The sequence below is a fragment of the Lontra canadensis genome, unplaced genomic scaffold (genome assembly GCF_010015895.1).
Source record: "Lontra canadensis isolate GAN:19392208 unplaced genomic scaffold, GSC_riverotter_1.0 scaffold63, whole genome shotgun sequence".
NCBI lineage: Eukaryota > Metazoa > Chordata > Mammalia > Carnivora > Mustelidae > Lontra > Lontra canadensis.
Window position 1 is genome coordinate 9,274,728 of NW_022631057.1, and position 14,829 is coordinate 9,289,556.

Genomic DNA, 14,829 nt, shown 5'->3' on the forward strand with positions numbered 1-14,829 from the left:
TCCAGCTCGCAGCCTCTCTGTGGCTGCGGGACTGCATACAATGACCCCCAGATTCACCTGGCAGGAGGCGGCAAAGGATGTATTTTATAAGAGGAAATAGGAACTCTGCAGCAGGAGAGATACGGTTCGAAACAAAGAACTTCCTCACTCTAGGGGGTTACCATTAAGGACTGATTTTACTTCCCACCAGGTGGCCCTTGGAGGGCCTGTCTAATAAGGAGTTCTAGGTGCCCTATACAAGATAGGCAACAGGAAGCCTAAAGGTTACTTCTAAAGGGGGCTGACATCCAGGTTTCCTCTGCATCCCCAGAGCTGTGTGGACAGAACCAGTGTCCAGACTCCCCCAGCATGACCAGTTCCAGAGAGAGCCCTGTGAATACCAGTCTGTAGTGGGCATCTATCTATGGTCTAGCCTGATTGCCCCCCACCCACACACAGTCCAGCCTGACCAGCCCCATCCAAAGTGTGCAGTCTGGGGAAGTAGGGCGGTGGCAGGGGGAGGTTTTTTTGGTTTTTTTTTTTTTTAAGATTTTTTACTTATTTGACAGAGAGACAGTGAGAGAGGGAACACAAGCAGGGAGAGCAGCAGAGGGACAGGGAGAAGCAGGCTCTCCACGGAGCAAGGAGCTGGATGCAAGTCTCGATCCCAGGACCTGGGATCATGACCTGAGTCAAAGGCAAACGCTTAACAGACTGAGTCACCCAGGTGCCCTCCCCCTTTTTTCCCAGCAGCAGCAGCAGCTCTTTATTGGGGGGGGCACCCAAGCCTGTATTTGTCTGTTGACTCAGCCCCCAACTAGCAGTGTGACCTTGGGGACATTCCCCTTTCTGAGACTCACAAAGAGGGTGAGAAATCATATGCTCTAAAACAAGAAGGGCTTTGTGTGTCATTTCTTCATAAAGAACATTAAAAAGATGAGCACTTGAGAGTCAAGATTTAATAAAACTTGTAATCTTTACTCCTCCATCAAAGAAATTCTTTTTTTTTTTTAAAGATTTTATTTATTTATTAGAGAGAGAGATCACAAGTAGGCAGAGAGGCAGGCAGAGAGAGAGGGGGAAGCAGGCTCCCCGCTGTGAGCAGAGAGCCCGATGCGGGGCCTGATCCCAGGACCCCGAGATCATGACCTGAGCTGAAGGCAGAGGCTTAACCCACTGAGCTACCCAGGCGCCCCATCAAAGAAATTCTTAAGTGAAACCAGCATTTATTTGTTTATTTAGCAGGCATGTGGTGGGGAAGAATGCAGCGACCAGAACAGTTTGGGGCTCTGCCTTGATCCACACTACGGTACCAGGAGTTCAACCCGTGGCCTCGGGACCGTCACTTGCCACCATATTACAAATGGCAGATCACCTTACGATTACTCAGAAAATAGCTTTGACCTTATGGCTCCCCCTGAACAATTCTCGGGGACCCTCAGAGGTCCACAGCCCACAGTTTTGAGAACTGCTGTGCTAGGACATCTCGTGTACTCGTCCCATGGGCTATATCCCTTGTGCAATACTATCGCCGTTTTCAAATGAGAACCTGCAGCTCAGTCCAAGTCGCTTCCCTGGGGAGACACAGGCAGGACAGGGCAGGTGCAGTGTCTGTTATGCCCTGCAAAACTCACAGCTGTGGGGCACTGACCCAGGGGGTGTCGGGCATCACCTTTCCGCCTTGCCCATCACCTGTCCTCCCCAGCCCTTGGCGCTCACCATCTATATCCCTGGGGAAGCCTGAGGACACCTGCCGGCCTCTGCAGTGGTGAGGACCTAGCTTTTGCTACAGTCTGTCCCCCCTGGGCACCTCTGTCACTCTTCTACAGAAGGACACCTGCCAGGGCTGGGGACCAAGGTCTCTCCGGGAAGCCTCAAACTCTGGGGGCCTGAGCTGCCTGCCCATCGCAGGCTCAGCCCTCACTACTCCCCTGCCTCCTAGAGCAGCTGCCGGCATCAGGCATCAAAGAGCTAATCCAATTTCTCCGTGTGCTTCCCCACTCGCCTCCTGCAAAGCCAGGATTGATCTGGAACCAGGGCAGCCTTATTAAAGTGATGCCTTTTCCTCCTCACGGGAGAGTCAGACTGGGAGAGGGAGCCCTCTTGCCTTCCCTCAATTAACTCCAAGTGTCTTGCTGACTGCAACCCCACCTTGCCGCCACCCTGTGCTTCCTGGGGCTTAATTCTAACTCACCTTGGCTCCTAGTGATGAGGCTGGATTTCAGCCCCAAGGTATGCTTCCGTAGGATCCCAGAGCACTAAAATGCTAGCTTCTTGTTCATCCTCTGTATACTCCTCAGACAGGGTGGAAACATGGGAACGCAATGGTTCTGGCACCTATTCTCCAAGCCCATCACTTGGCCCATGACTTTGGTCCATGGCAGTTGGCACAATAAGGGATCCATGGCTAACAATGAAAATGGGGAGCCAAGGAACCCCAAGAAGGATAGAGATAAAGGACCATGTGTTTGCTTAATATGCTCTTCTCCAAAAAAACACAAAAAATGAGAGACAAAGAGGGTCCCGTGAGACCACAATGCAGGGCCCATGCCCAGGACCCCCTCATGCCACCTGTCAAGCTCTCCTCCTCTCCAGGAGGGAGGCGGGGGATGAAGTTGAGGTGGAGCAGAAAGACATCAGAAAGGAATTCCTTTCCATAAAGACCATAAAAGCTGCTTCCCCAATCACTTGGGGGAACAGGAAGCTAAAGGAGCATGTTGAAGGCCCAGGTGAGTCTCCTTGATTCGACCACAGTCACCTCTTGCCATCTGCAGGGGACCCAGCCTGGTCTCCCCACTAGGTCATGTCCTCCATGCCCCACCCCCATGCTCTGTTCAAGAGGACCCCCCATCCCATTCCTCCATTCATTTCCATTTCCTCAGCTCCCTAGTGCCAAGCTCCTCATTATAACCATTTACACTCAATATTAAGATGTATGCCATGATAATGGGTGACTGCCACCTCCAATTGCAAAATTCTCTAACTGCTAAATTCCAGAGCTACCACTTCAACCCAATTATCAGATGCCCTGCCAGGGGTTTCAAAGGCCTGAGGACTCCCTGTCCCACCCAGAGACACCTGGGTCTCCCTGACTCCCCCCCCCCCCAGCCTCTGCTCCACCCTAGTCCCAGGCTGTCCAGTGATGAGCCCCCTGGGGTTCTCAGTCTCTCTGCAGAAACAGGAAGGGCACAAGGCTCCAAGGACCGAGGGAAATCTGGTCCTGGCAGGCAACTATCCTGGGGTCGGGGAGCTCTGGGAGCCCAGGCTCCTTGCACCCAGCCATCACAAATGCTCCTGGCTACAGAGCACTACTCCGAGGGCTGGGGGGCACCCAGCAGAGGAGAGGGAGCCCCATGCTGTCTGCCTTTGGGGAAACCCCAGGCCAACGGACAATACGCGGTTATTCCGCCCTAGAGCCTTTTCTAGAACAGGTGCTTAGTCCATCTTAACTGGAAGTGGAAGGGAAAGAAGGAAAGCGGGAAATCAGGAACAGTGTGCTCTGGCTCAGCCACTGCTTGGACTCTAGCTGCCGCTACACAAGAGGGTTGAGTGCTGGGCTGTTAAGTCCATGGGGATCTTGACTTCTCAAGCCTGGACTTTCTGAAGAAAAGAGGCAGTCAGATACCAACCAGACATGAGCATCTCTGCCCGTGCCTGGGTCCTCTGGGCTTCAGAGAAGACTTGACCGAGATGGGACTTGCTGAAGATGCCAGTACCCCATTCAGAGAAGGCCGCCTGAGGCTGGGGGCAGAGTCCCTGGGTGCCCCGGCATTTGCTCTGCTCCTTTGGCCGGGGCTCCTCCCTCCTCACTTCAGAGCAGGTGCTCCTGAAGATGCCAAATTCCTCACGGGGAGTCCCAGAGAAACCCAAGACTGGAGAGGGAGAGCCGATTCCCTTTCTCCAAGGGATCACTCCCTAATTTTGTAAAAGCCTGCTACGTGATTTCAATGACTGGTCCCCTGCTTATACTCAGAGCATTAATGACCCGGGGGACCCCTGTCCATGTGGGCAGGCTCCACACTCTAGATGGAGCTGGTGAGAAGGAAGAGGGGAGGCTCCTGGGGGAGGAAAAGTTCTGACCTATCAGCTACAGCGGCCTGGAAAGACACCCCCCCTCCCCAGAGTGCCCACATTCTGGGTTTGAGACCTGGCTCTGGCCTCCACGGTGAGAGATTTTAGACCAGTCACGCAACTTCTCTGGGCCTTTGCCTCTTTGTTGGAAGTGGGACTGTGATGTCTGCTCGAGACCTCTGTGGTCCTGAGGCCCGCAGGAATGGGAGGCGGAAAAGCGCTATCATAGAAGGAGAAACAAAGAGGGGAGCTTGAGACGGGAGTGGGTGGGGGCGGGGGGGGGGGGGGGGGCTGGAGAGCCAAGTGTTGCCTACACCCAAAGCTGGAGTGCCAAGGCCCCTGGACAAAACGGTCAGAAGGTGGGGTTCTCCCAACTTTACAAGAGCAGGGCTGTCCTCTTCTATTCTTGCCCCAGGCCCGCTCCCACCCCTCCAAGCAACAGTGGCTATAACAGACTGAGCAACTCCCAGCCTCCTTCCCTAAGGAGCCAACCTCCCCATCCCGGGCATTCAGTCGGGCATTCAGTCGGGCGGTCTGCTGACCCGCCAGATGGGGAGGTCTGTCCTAGTCCGGAAATTATCCAGGGAGGAAGGTTTAGAACATCTCTTGCATACTGCATATTTGGGGCACCCTTCCTGATGTTTAATTTTAGACCCCCCTGCCGAAGCACAGACCTCTGCATGTGTCTGCTGGGTGGGGAGAGAGGGGGCTAACAGCTAGGTGCTCTATGCTCTTGACTCAGCAGGACTGCTCATGTCCCTCTAGGCCCAGAATCAAAGGGACCCTAGTTCCTACCCTGAACTATCAGTTCCTGGGAGGAAAATGAAAGACTGCTGGGACAATTCCTTCCCAGAAATTAAGCTTTGACAACATAGGGCCTCGTCGGGCATAAAGAACTGCGTGAAAATCAGAGGAAGAGAATTCTGGAATGGCCACCAAAGTAGTTATAGCAGTTCCTTCCTTTGAGTTTTTAAGATTAACAGAGGTGGAGAGTGTTCTGAGAGATTCTGGGCTGCAGGCAGGGAAAGGGCTAGGAGGGCCAGCAGGCAACAGGACAACAGTGGAACACATTTGCCGGGCTTTCACCAGCTGCTAGACGCTGCCCTAACCCTTTCCAGGAATTCACGCATTTTGCCTTGGCCGAAAACCGCCCAGGTCAGATTCAGGTTTTATCTCCACTCATAGACAGGCAGACTGAGAAAGAAACTGAGAAACTAAGAATTTGATTAACTTGCCCCAAGTCAGAGGGAGGGGCAGAACCAGGAGGAACCCAGGCAATCTGGCTGGAGGCACAACACCATCTCCACAACTTGACCTCTCACCAGTGGAACCGTGGTATTGGTCGCAGGCTCCCTGTCCTCATGAGAACCCAGGAGCGGATCCTGGCGTCTCTACCTTGGTTCCTCTGACCTAGTGGAGGACGAATAAGCAACTCGTGGCATGGAGGAAATTTGGAATTGTATCTATCCACAGCACCACATGAACAGGTTATCATTTACTGGATGCTTCCTACCTTGTGGGATAATATATTGTTATATTATTGTCGGATTTACAGATGAAGCCTTCCAGACATGGTCAGGTGACCCCACGGCACGGTCTGGAGGCATCCTGTACATCTCCCTAACAGGTGTCACAGTTATGATGAATTATTTATGTAATAATCTGCTTAATCCTGTGTGTTACTCACTAGATGGTAAGTGCCATGAGGGCAGGAACCAGGCCTGTTTTGTTTCTAGCTGTGTCTCCATGGACTAGCAAACCCCCCGGTACACAGCAGACTCTCGTAAGCTAATAGTTGAATGAGTGTAGAAACTGATCCTCAAGAGTAGCTAAGCAACTTGTCTAGGCCTGTGGCATGCAAAATCCACAGCGCCCAGGGCTTCTGTCATTTCACTGCTGTATCCAGTGACTAGAACGATGCACATAGTAGGCGCTCACACAGCAGGTGCTCACCAGTAAATAAGTCGCATGAATGAATGAACAAAGTCACACGCTGTGTAATTAGTAGCCCTGGGATGATGGACCCAAACCTGTTGGGTTTGCTGCTTCCTTTGTTAACCGCTACCCTGTCCTGAGTAAACATCCTCTACTGTTCCCTCTGGCTTGCCATTCCAGTTCCCAGAAATCATCTCCATCACTCTGGACTTTGTGTGTGTCTCGCTCAAACAAAGCAGATCCAGCTTCAGCTAGAACCCAGACCAGGAAAGCCCAAATCCCAAAGGCAAACGAAATAACAAGTCTACACTCCAGGGTCTCTGACTATCCCCAAGGATGCTTCTGTCCGAGGACGGGGAGGACGAGCCACTCTCCCGGCCCACTGAGCCTCAACTTCCTCCCCCTCCATCCTCTGTCCTATCCTTCCCACGCCCTGGATCCCAGAGCACTGCTGGCCTTCTATCCGCTCTCCTGACAGGGCTCCACAGACTCCACAGGGTCGGCGGGAAGAGACAGGAGACTCCACTGAGAATGGACAGAGTCCAGGTAGAGGCACAAGGGTGACGGGAGATCAGGCTTGCCTGGGGCTGGGGAATACTGGCTCAGGGGGAGCAGGGAAGAGGCTTCTCCAGCCATATCCACAGCCCACCCGCCCACAGTTCCCTCCAGGGCCAGGGACATTCCTGTCACTCCTGCACAGCAGCTGACTGAGAGTGAAAGGGAGAATGACCTCTGATCCCCTTCTCCTAGGGACAACCGGCCAGGTCTCTGTGATTCTGGAAGTAGAACACTTATATCTGCCTTCCCCTTTTTCAGCTTTCCAGAAGTTCCCCAGCTCCTCCTTGGGCAAGGCATGGAGAGCGGGCCAGGGTCAAGCCCAAGAGGTCCCCAGAAGAAGCAAGTCCCCCCAGGAGTGTCCTAGAGGGTGAAGCCAGGGTCTGTCTGAGCGCCAGGCAGGACAGAGGCTAGCAGCACCCCAGAGCAGCCCAGGACTGAGGGATGAGCTGGTACCAGTCATTCCCAGGGGCATGGGGAAGAGAAGCAGGGTTGGGGCTGGGCTCCCTGGCCCAGGTCTCAGTTTGCCTGCTCTGGACCCCTGACGCTGACTCACCCCTGGGGCCCTGACACAGGCCACAGCCAGTAGTGGCTGCCAGGGACGCACGCCAGGCACGCACGTCCCACTGCATCAGAGCCTCCCCATCCCTCCCACCTGCCCCTCTGGCCCCATCTTAGGGCATGGCTCTTCTTTTGGCTCCTCTGGTGGGCACAGAGATAGTTCTAGCAGCCCAAAATCTGCACTTTGACCTAAGCAGGGGGAGAGGACTGGAAGATTAAGGGCTATCCTGCTCCTCGTGGTCACACAATCTGATGAAGGGCTTTGTTACCAAGGGCTGGATGACTCAGGTTGAGGATAATCTATTACACATGGGAGACCCTCTCAGGATGGCAGCAGGAGGAGGGGGAAGGGCACCCCCAGCTCTCTCTAGGTTAGACATGGCCCACCTTCCTGTCTTTCTGGGTACACAGAGCCTAAGGACTTCTCCATCCTTCCACCTACTCCATTCCAATCCGGGTCCACCCACCCCATCAGGCCTCTGCCCTTCTCTCCCCCACTGCAGCGCCCCCCCTCCTGGGCCACCTCCTGTGTCCTTGCACTCCTTTCTGCTGCCACAGGAGAAAGCAGCCAGAACACTTACTTCTCTACCTCAACAGTGAATGGGGGGAGGATGCTGCAGAGGGCGCGATGGGACTTTGGAGGCCCCCACATACACCATGGGCTGGGGGTGTCCGGAAGGCACCTGTGGAATGCAACAACGGAAGGGTAGAAAGGAGAAAGGAGGGGGTATTGGGTTAAAGGGATAGGAGATAGGTAAACCATCTACCCTTTTAGTTAAAAAAATAAAGCCCCTGTGTCCTGAGAGAAAGGGAGGGGGTGAACAGAGACAGGGGAAGGGGGGGACCCCAAATGGGGAAGGTAAATGAAGGAGTCCAGAAAAGCGGGGTGGGATTGTCTGCACTTTCTGGGCCTAGGTCTGGGAGCCCAGCCCTGGGGAGGAGGGCTGAAGCAGGGACGGGACGTCCTAGGTCGTGCTGAGTCATGAGATTTGGAGAGAGACTAGGGGTGCTTCCATCCCCCTCCCGCGTCCCTGTCCCAGTTCCTCTCGACCCTCACTTCCGGATAGTCCCTGGAGTCTGTCCCCCGCCCTCCCGCGGCCCCCCGCCCTCTCCTCGCCTCCTAGAGCCCACAAACCCTCCCTTCCCCTCCCACGACGGCGGGGCCGGGGGTCCCTGAAGCGCGAGGCGGGGGCCAAGGAAGCTGCGTTGGAGACGGCCCCGAAGGGCAGGGGGCGGGCGAGACGCGGGGCGGGGGGCGTCCAGGAGACAGGGCGGGAGCCGCGGGGACCCAGAGCTCCGGGGACGTCGGCCCGCCGCTCCGCTCTGCACCTCATTCTTCCCCCACCCGAGCCCAGGGAGGAAAGCTGCTCCCTCCTCCCGCCCCAAGCCCGCAGAGCCGCGGACTCCTAGCCCCTCGGGTCCAGCTTCCGCAAACGAACCTCCCACCCGCACGCGTCCAAACTGCCTCCGAAGGAAGGACGGTGCGGGCGCGCGGCCCCCTCGGCGTCGAACTTCCCGGACCCCACCCCCCACCCCCGCCGGAAGCCCCCTCGACCCACCGAGTGGCCCCTCCGCTCAGTAGCGGAAAACCCGCCCGGGGAAGAGAAACTTTGGAAGGGGGAGTCGGTGCCCCCCCACGGGCGCGGGGGACGGACTTACCCGGAGCCGCCAGGCAGGAGGGATCCCGGGTCCCCGAAGTGAGGGGGCGGCGGGCTGCAAGGGCGCCGCGCTGGCCACGGCGCAGAGGGGCGTCCGTTCCCCCGGGGCCCGGAGTCCCCGCTCCGCCCCAGCCCCAACTCGGTGCGAAGTGCCTTTGCCGCAAGACTTGCTGAGCTTGGCAGTCTGCGCCCAGGCGGCGGCGGGAGGCGGCTGATGGATGGGCAAGCGCGGCGAGCGCTGCAGTGAGGGGAGGAGACGCGGCCGCGGGGGGCGGGGCCGGCGGGGCGGGAGAGGCCGGGGCGGGGCGGGGCGGACCTGCCCTGCGGGGCCCCGGCCGTTTCGCGCCCCCGCCTCCCGCTCAAGGTCACGGCTGCAGCTCGGGGTCCGAGAGAGTCGGACCGGGACCCAGGCGTCCTCGTCCCCACCCGCGAAGGGCTGTCACTCTTGAGCCAGCTCCCTCTCCCAACCCCCGAAACCCACCGCAGCTCAAGGCTCCATTATTGGCCTCAGGAGCCCGTGTAGCCATTTGGGATCTCTGAGCCCCTCCCCCCCCATCTGGTTCTCCAAGTTAAGGCCCCACCTGGAGAGTAGGGGCTTCTGAGCCTAAGGGGTTGATCACCAAGAAGGGGATGCTTGGGAGAAGTTATAGGTGGAGAATAGGGTGGGTGGGGGGATAGAAAGCAGGGGGAGGGGGCAAGGAAAGGTGGGAGGAGAGGGAGGATCTGGAAGGAGGTGGAAAGGAAAAGAGGAAACTCCCATTTATTAAATGACATGGTTTCCATGCTGGAAATCCATGCTGGTTTCTTAATGCTTAAGACATCCCTTTAAGGTAGGGTCACGAGTAGTTTGCAGTGAGGAAACAGTCTCTGTATGGTCCTTTGGGTAAGAAGCCACAGACACACAGTCGGGGGTGGCATGGAAGAGCCTGGGGAGAAGAGTTTCGAGGACAAGGTGGAGCCTTCCTCACCTGCCCAGGAGCCAGGGCCAGGACTTGCTTATGGCACAATTTGAATATTCACTTTAAATCTTGTGAACTTTTTTTTTGTTTTAAGATTTTATTTATTCATTTGACAGAGAGAGAGAGATCACAAGTAGGCAGAGAGGCAGGCAGAGAGAGAGAGGGAAGTATGCTCCCTGCAGAGCAGAGAGCCCGATGCAGGCCTCAATCCCAGGACCCTGAGATCATGACCTGAGCAGAAGGCAGAGGCTTAACCCACTGAGCCACCCAGGCGCCCTTGGAGTCAACTTTTATAATAAGACATGAGCACCCTGCCTCTCCTCTCCCGTGGATACTGGGAGAGGCTCCCATCCGGATCTGACCTGACATCAGTCCTCAATCCCTAGTGACCCAGTGAAAGACTAGCTGAAGGACTGCAAGAGGAAATGGGATTTCAGGCTTGGGGGCAGGGAGGGAAGCAGCACCGAAGGGGGCTTCTTCGGATCCCTTTGCCAGTAATGTCAGGTAGAACATGGAGACCATGCCCAGCCACCTTGCCTCAAAGCAAGGGGCCAGGGCTGCCACTCAGTGGCTCTCACAAAAGAGGTGATGAAGGTCTTTAGGCAGTCCTAAATGAGACTGAAGCCGTGCCTGCCATCCCCGGAGGCTCAGAGGTCATCCCCACTCCCCTGCAGGGCATCTGCTGCAAGGGGCAGAGGAGGAAGTTGGGAGTTGAGTCTGAATCTATGAGGGACTGAACCAGACTAATAAGTCATCCAGTGTCCGCAGAGGACACTCAGTCCCACCCTCAGCCGGGAGCACCCCAGAACTTGTGGCTTCACCAGAGGGGCTCAGTGTGCTCCTCCGTGACATTGAATCTGCAGGACATTCATTGGGGAGGAGGCCAAAGAGAGCTGCAGCCTCCTCACACAGACCCCAGCCAAGCTAACTGTTCCCACTCATGGGCCACCGCTTGTCTCACCTTGTAACCCATCTGCTGCCCCCAAGTTCTCCTAAGTCCACCTGGGAGCTTGGGGTGGAGGGGTAGAAGAAGCCAGCCTGCCTTTCCAGACTATAATTTAGAGAGTCAGTGCTGCAATCAATTTGGTTAAATGAAAAATGCGGTGTCCCTGGCTATGGCCTTAATGTTCTTTTAATTCATCAGGACCAGCAGTGTCTGAGTTATAAACCTAATCAGGAGCTCAGCCTCCCTCACGCTTATTCCCCCCAGGCTTCAGCTGGAAAAGGAAAGAATGGAAAAGACATCCATCCCCTCCACACCCAGCCAATTAGCCAGTACTTTACTTTTTTTTTTTTCTTTTTTTTTTTTAAAGTACTTTACTTTTCAACCGTTGGTCCTTGTAAAAAGACAAGCCCTTGGAAGTCTTAGACCCGCCGTCTCTGACTTGCGTCAGGGACCATCCAGGTAACTGACCTCTTTGGCTCCTTACCATATCCCATCGCACCCATGGCGATGCTGGGGAGACAGGGTTGCCCGAATAATCCCAAGCGTTTTCCAGGGAGAAAGAGTCTGTAACTCCCTGGCTACAGGTGGTTTCAACACTTTCCACTGAACAGTGCTGCCTGGAGGTTTCATTTTTCTGGTTTTCCATAGGGAGCAAGAGGACAGGGCAGGGAAGTGCACCATCGCCCCCATCGCACCTCTCCTGGGTGGGGACCCAGCTTCCCTGCGCCCTCCCCAGTGGGTGGCTCATCTTCAGCTTAAATAACCCCGCCCTGCTCCCCACCCCCACCACCACTAGCACTTGCACTTCCTCACACTTGGATTGGATTCCCCTCATTCTGGTGAGGTCTTTGTCTCCACCAAGCTTTCCAAAGCTCTGCTTGTCATCAGAGCAAATAGAAAAGAGCCGGAGACAGGCGAGCCGGCCTTACCGCAGGCCCGGCCAGCCAGCTCCAGTTTCCTGCTTTCTCTTCTCACGAATGCCAGCACGAACACCCCCCTGCTATTCCCATCCTCCCCCCTGCACACGCCTGCGTTTCTCCTCTGGAGCAGTTTCTACTGTTCCTGACAACTAAGCAAACAAGGATTAAACTCTCCACTGAAGAAGCAACACCTGCTTTACCGGTGGGCATTGAGAAAACAGTTGTAAAAACTTCCTTAGATGCAAGTCCTGTCGGCAAAGATCTTGGTTTTCATCTTCTGATCTGGGTTTGGGGACATGCCAACTGCAACTGTATTTTAAAGTTTACTTAAATTAATATATTTCATACTAAAATCCACTTAACTTTCAGATATTGCCTAGAAATGGTTTTAATCCAGAAGATATTAACTCATTAGATGGGGAGGGAAAAAAAAAGAAACATGAATAAAGTTAAATATCATACAACCCAGGGCAGTGATGACCCCAGCGTGATTTCTATCCCAGCAAAAATGAGCTCCTCCAAGGAATACTTGACCTGTAAGAGCATTCTGGAACTGTGGGTGAAACTAAAGACCTCAGTGTTTCTGTTTATCCTAAGCTGGTGTGTAGAGTTGAATAGGAAAATTTCCCTGCGGCAGAACTCAGCCAGATTTTGAGACGTCAGTAGTGGGGTAGGGGGGCGGGATAGGAGATGACTCCTGAATTGAGTGAGTGTGTATGTGTGTGTGTAATAATATTCAGTCTGGAGTTCTTGATTTTTATTTTTTTAACGATTTTATTTATTTGGCAGAGAGAGAGCACAAGCTGGGGAGAGAGGCAAAGAGAGAGGGAGAAGCAGACACCCCACTGAGCAGGGAGCCAGACATGGGGTTTCAACCTCAGGACCCTGGGATCATGACCAGTGTCAAAGGCAGACGCTTAACCAACTGAGCCACCCAGGCGCCCCTGGAGTTCTGTGATTTTTTTAAATGTAATAATAATTTCTTATTTGGAAAGAAAAAAAAGTATACACGCTACACAATATCTTAGGTCTAAATTAAAAATACCCCCTGGTCGGTGTGCCTGGGTGGCTCAGTGGGTTAAGCCTCTGCCTTCAGCTCAGGTCATGATCTCAGGGTCCTGGGATGGAGCCCAGCATTGGGCTCTTTGCTCAGCAGGGAGCCTGCTTTCCCCCCTTCTCTCTCTGCCTGCCTCTCTGCCTACTTGTGATCTCTATCAAAAAAATAAAATCTTTTAAGAAAAATAATAACTCCTGGCCTCCAAAAGGCCAGTGAAGGCCAGCTCCTCCAGGAAGCTGATTAAGTGGACTGTAATTAATTATTCCCCATGCAAGGAACAAAACAATAAGTAAAATGGAGTCAAATAAAACTCTTAAATACAACAGAATGAGGAGGAGGGTGAAGGAGGACTTCCTATCTATAATTTTACACTCCTATAGGGGAGACATTCTAATGTTTTCTGGACCATATTGGGCATATAAAAGAAATTCACAAAGTCACAAATAATAATCTCAGAATTTTATCAGATTCCAAGAACTAATTTATATCATGGGGACTTCATCTTTTTACATTCTTCTATCTCCTAATTTGTCTGGAAATTATTTTTTTTCTCAGAGAGAGTAATAATTTTAGGGGCGCCTGGCTGGCTCAGTGAGAAAAGTGTGAGACTCAATCTTGGGGTCATTGGGTGTAGAGATTATTTAAATAAATAAAACTTTGAAGTTTTAAATAAATAAAGATTATTTAAATAATTTAAATAAAAATTATTTAAATAAATAAAACAAAAGGATTAATAATTTTAACCACCAGAATAGACTGGTCCTCCTTCCTCAGGGAAGCACCTGTCACACAGCTTCATGTCCTAGGTAAGTCAGTCTGAGCGTTTTTTCATTCCTCTAATAGAGGACATGGTTCTTCTGGATTAGTCTGCCCAATGTCCAAACTGTCTCCTTCTCCAGTCACTTCCCCTCGCACTTGCACTTTCAGTGAATCCAAAAAGAAGCAGGAGATGGTATGCGCAGAGATGTGCTTGCTTTCTGGAATGTGAAGAATGAGTGGCTCAGAACTAGAGATCATACAAGGGAAGGATGTCTTTTCTTCCCAGGGAGCGAACATGGGCTTTGAAGCTACCCATCACTGGGGCACCTGGCTGGCTCAGTCCGGAGAGCATGTGACTTGACCTTGGGGACAGGAGTAGGAGCCCCACATTGGGGATAGAGTTTGAGGAATAAAAAAATCTTAAACCAAAAATAAAGCTACTTGTCATCGAGGGGATGGAAAACAAGTCAGTTGAAACACTTTTTGAATCATTAACCCTGGCCCTTTAATGTTCCCTTGTCCATTAAAACTCTCCATAAACTGGGGTGCCTGGGTGGCTCAGTGGGTTAAGCCACTGCCTTTGGTTCAGGCCCCTCAGGGTCCTGGGATCGGTCCTGGGATCGAGCCCCACGTCGGACTCTCTACTCGGTGGAGAGCCTCCTTCCCCCTGCCACCTGCTTCTCTGCCTACTTGTGATCTCTGTCAAATAAATAAATAATCTTAAAAAAAAAAAAAAACCCTCCATAAACTGAGGTTGTATTGCAGATGTGCCGTTGGTGTGTGCCCTAGCTGTGGAAGGGAAGCATCAGAAGCTAGATCAGAGGACATCTGGGGAAGAAGCTCTAGGAAGGATATGCTCTTTGCTTGGGGGTCCCAGGGCCATCTGCCAACTTCCTCTCGGTCTTAGGTGTAAATCTGGAACAAAATCTCATAAACTGCAGACTCATTGACTCATGTCATCATCACCCTAGTCACAAAGTTTTACCACCACCAAGGATATTGTCTGCCAGGCACTGTGCTAGGGTCTGGCCACGTGGAGGTGAGTACCAAAGGAGTTCAGAGCCTAGTTAGGGAGGATGGGCGGGGAAATAAGCAGCCACAGTGCAGGGAGTGAGACATGCGCGCCAGAAGAGTATACAGTGTATGGCATGGAGGCGGTAAGAGCCACCAACTCCACAGGGTAGGAGGGCAAGAACTAATGGCAGGCTTCCCTGATGCAAGAACCTTCAGCTGCCTTCAAAGGAAGGGCTGGTTGTCCAGGTGGGCGATGAAGGGGAAGGTGCTCCAAGCAGAGACACCTGCCTGGTTAAAGAAGGTACCGCACTCACTGCAGATCTTCAAAGTCCAAGTCAGGAAGCTGGGACCTTGGGCACATTTCTTAACATCTCTAAAGCCTCCATTTCTTTCTCTGTTGGAGACTTCGCCACCT

The 14,829-nt window shown here is 53.3% G+C and overlaps 1 protein-coding gene across 1 annotated transcript in view; it reads right to left on the reverse strand.

The window, feature by feature from the left end:
• Positions 1-8,994, reverse strand: part of SYT2 (synaptotagmin 2) — a 103,396-nt gene extending 94,402 nt beyond the window's left edge. Inside the window, exon 1 of the mRNA XM_032878284.1 lies at positions 8,761-8,994. The gene's annotated coding sequence lies outside the window, so the exon portion shown is untranslated. The remainder of the gene's footprint in view (positions 1-8,760) is intronic.
• Between the last annotated feature and the right edge of the window lie 5,835 nt (positions 8,995-14,829).